The sequence below is a fragment of the Schistocerca piceifrons genome, chromosome 3, assembly GCF_021461385.2.
Source record: "Schistocerca piceifrons isolate TAMUIC-IGC-003096 chromosome 3, iqSchPice1.1, whole genome shotgun sequence".
Taxonomy (NCBI): Eukaryota; Metazoa; Arthropoda; class Insecta; order Orthoptera; family Acrididae; genus Schistocerca; species Schistocerca piceifrons.
In genome coordinates, this window is record NC_060140.1 from 144,473,211 (window position 1) to 144,477,379 (window position 4,169).

A 4,169-nucleotide genomic window follows, 5' to 3' on the forward strand; every position below is an offset into this window, starting at 1 on the left:
TCGAATGAGAATGCCAAGAAATTTAGCAAATCGATAAAGCGGAAATTTATATTGCAATGCAATACTTTTCGTAAAAGATTTATGTTTTTCAATTTTTGAAGGCAGAAGAGAAACACAAACTGGATTTAATTTGTTTGTTACCATCTGCTGTCTTCATCAGTAAACACTTCCTGGCCAAGTTGCCGGGGTCGATCTGTAGAACTTCTTCCCCCTGACGTTTCGTTCTCAACTACGGAGAACATCTTCCGAGGTGAGTCGACGACTGGCTGCTAGGAGCTGGGGCCGCCGCTTATATGGAGATCGTAGAGGGCGCCACCGCACGTCACGTGGCGTCGATGTGTAGCTATCTCTGGCTATCGTCTGTATGGAAAACACTGACAAGAAGAAGGTAATAACTTCCATGATACTAGAGGGATCTGTAGAGGGTGAAAACTGTAGAGGGGGACAGATATTGGAATATATGCAGCAAATAATAGAGGATATAGAATGTAAGTGGTACTCTGTAATGAAGAGCTCGGTGCAGGAGAGGAACTGGTGATGAGCTGCATCGAACAGGTCAGCAGACTGATGACTCAAAGAAAAAAATCTTGATTACGAAACTGACGAACGAAGACAGCAGATCATCCCATGGTGGCTTTCACGGCCGGCGTCTTTATCAGTAAACACTTCCGGGCTAAGTTGCCGTGGTCGATCTGTAGAACTTCTTCTCCCTGACGTTTCGTTCTCAACTATGGAGAACATCTTGCGAGGTGAGTCGACGACTGGCTGCTAGGAGCTGGGGCCGCCGCTTATATGGAGATCGTAGAGGGCGCCACCGCACGTCACGTGGCGTCGATGTGTAGCTATCTCTGGCTATCGTCTGTTCTCTCGATTGCAGGCAATCGATTGTCACGTGATTGATGCAACGTCGACCGCCATATCTTGTCCAATTTTAATCCTTCTTCTTTACGATTAAAATTGTATTGATGTTTGTGGATTTCAATTGCCTCTCTATACATACGTGTATAATAGTACGACGTCCTCGCTAGCACGCTTGTCTCACCAAATTTTATTTCGTGATCTCCATCCTTAAAAACATGTTCCGCTACTGCCGATTTGTCGATATGTCCCAAGCGACAGTTTCTTTTGTGCTCCGTCAACCGTGTATTGATGCCTCTTTTTGTAGTTCCTATGTAAACCCCGCCACAACTACACGGAATTTTATATACCCCTGGGGTGGCTAGGGGGTGACGGGCATCTTTTGTTGATCTTAGACATTCACTAATTTTCTTAGTAGGTCTGAAAATAGTCTCCACCTGAAACTTGGCTAGTACTTTCCCAATGCGATCCGTGATGTTATGGATGAACGGAAGAAATACTTTTCCAGCTGATGGTTGTTGCTGTCTCCTAATTCACCGAAGGTTGTTTTGACTTTTTTATACGGTAAGTCACTTCTCCCGACCATCATTTCTTTTTCGATTTCTTCACATTTTTCCGGCAGCCATTTCGCATTGGTCATTCCTAAATATTTATGTTGGTTTATTTCTGTCGTTTCGTAAATATTTTTGTACTTCCTCGTTTCGTCGATCAGTTGAAGTATTTCTTCTTTTACCCAAGGTTTCGTTGGAGTTACCTTCTTTCTACATATATCTGACTGTGCAACATCTGTGATTGCCGTTTTTAGAGATGACAACTCCTCTTCAACTGAACTGTTTATTGTGATACTCCTTATCGTCGTATCCAGATACTTAGCGAACTTCAGCTGTGTCTCATCAGTCCGCGTAGTTCAGTATCCCATTTCCTTCCACACTGATTCTTCCATACGATTCTCTTAAACTTCATTCTACTCTTCATCATTACTAAATTATGATCTGAGCGTATATCTGCTTCTGGGTACCCCTTACAATCCAATATCTGATTTAGGAATCTCTGTCTGACCACGATGAAATCTAGCTGTAATCTTCCAGTGTCTCCGGGTCTTTTTCACCTATACCTCTTCCACGTGTGATACTTGAACAGTGTATTCACTATTACCGTCTGAAATTTGTTGCGAAACTCTCTTTCTGCTCTCTCATTCCTGCTGCCTAGATAATTTACTTCCGTAACTCTTTCCTCTACTCCTCCTACACGCGGCCCAATGCCCCATAATTGTTAGATTTTCATCTCCTTTTACTGAATTACTCGGTCAGTGCCCTGATACACTTTATCTCTTCATCTTCTGCTTGCGACATCGGCATGTATACCTGAACTATCGTTGTCGACGTTGGTTTACTATTGATTCTTATGAGAACAACGCCCCTCACTGAATTATTCACGGTAGTTCACTCTCTACCGTGCTGTCGTATTCGTAACGAACCCCACGTGCGCTATACCATTTTATGCTACTGTTGTCTAACCAGACAACTTTATCTTCTTCCCTTTCACTTCACTGACATCCACTATATCTACACTGAGCCTCTGCATTTCCATTTTCAGGTTTTCTAGCTACCCTACCATTCTCACGCTTCTGACGTACCATGCTTCGTAACGCAGAACATTAACCTTTCGTTGGTTGTTTAATCTTTTTCTCGTAGTCACTTTCCCCTTGGCAGTCCCTTCTCTGAGGTCCAAATGGGAGACTATTGTGGAATCTTTTGTCGATGAAGAGATCATCACAGCACTTTTTCAGTTACAGGCCACATGTTCTGTGAATACACATTATGTATCTTTAATTTAGTGATCTCCATTGTCTTCTGTGTCCTCATTCCGTCTATCTTTGCTGATTTTTGGGACAGTTTCCCATCCCAAGGCACAGAGAGCCTTAAACCTCTGCCGGCTCCTCTTTGACAAGGCCGTTGGCAGAACGAGGGTGACTTCTCACGTCGTAGTCTTCGGCAGCCATTGTCGATGATTTTTATTCACATATTAAGCAGTGGCTTTGTTAGATCCGGTGGCCCATTACGTTTTGATAACAAGTCAAAGACGTTACCACTTTTTTTCTTCATTTTGTTCGTTATTATCCTCGACATATAGTCTGGGCGGATGTCACATCACACCCTGTCAAGTTCGTCGCTGAATACTTCACACGACTGTTTAGCCTTTTAATTTTTAATTTTTTTGTGTTTTAACAGAGGGCAGGCAGCTCTCTGACCAAACCGCTGAGCTACCATGCCAACAAGATGCGGAACGCTTCCCGATTTTGCGTGTCATACTTGTCATGCGGCCATGCTAATCTTTCCTGTATCGTTCCAATTTTAATGTATGTACCACCGAAGCGAATAAGCCCCACAACCACTGGTAACCAAGATACACCTGTCATAATTGTTCGGCTTGTGGAATACGATGAGGACTGCACAGTGAGGCCTCTAGTTCACATTGTAACTGAGATGTGCTGTACCTCGGTACAAACTGGTGAAATGGCAGTGGTCTCTGTGTTTAATACCGCTTCCTCAAACAGTTCCCTGCAATTATGGCAAACCTCTGCAGAGTGAAATGATTCTTTTTCGGGACATATTTCCCTTTTTTAATTTTGCAATGAAAAGTCATTGACACTCTCTGCCACTGCATACAGCTGGTCAGTGAATCATTCCATACATTCGCTACGTTTGTACAATTTAAATCCTAAGTATCCCCCGCTATTGCCCCATTGCATGTAGTAGGCAGTGTTGAACGGTTTGTGCAAATGTACTGATTGGAATATGAACCAGAGTCATTGCTATGACTGCAACTAGCAACTATTTGTAACATGCACTCCGTTTCAGCATAAATTAAAAACGTCGGCTGCAATTTGTTACCGGATTTGGTATGTTTTACAAACTCATTTTCACTACTTGGCAATATCCTGTTGACTGGTTTAAACTGTGCACAATCAACTGAATGTTTCTTTGGAATAAAAATACAACGCACAGCATTCACATACTACGATGTACTTGTGGATAATGCCACCCTGTGTTGGCGTTGACAAGCTTTTTATGTAACAGAAATGTCAAATATTTTGTTACCAATGCAACATTAATAGATTTACATGTTGCTCGTATAAATCTAAATACCGTTTCATCTCTCTTGGCCGGTCGCGGTGGCCGAGCGGTTCTAGGCGCCCAGCCCGGAACCGCGCGACTGCTACGGTCGCAGGTTCGAATCCTGCCTCGGGTATGGATGTGTGTGATGTCCTTAGGTTAGTTAGGTTTAACTAGTTCTAAGTTCTAGGGGAC

The 4,169-nt window shown here is 43.1% G+C and overlaps 1 non-coding gene across 1 annotated transcript; it reads right to left on the reverse strand.

The window, feature by feature from the left end:
- Positions 1-3,133: 3,133 nt before the first annotated feature.
- Positions 3,134-3,238, reverse strand: LOC124791126. The gene has a single exon (XR_007016549.1). It is a non-coding gene; the product is annotated as a U6 spliceosomal RNA (small nuclear RNA).
- Between the last annotated feature and the right edge of the window lie 931 nt (positions 3,239-4,169).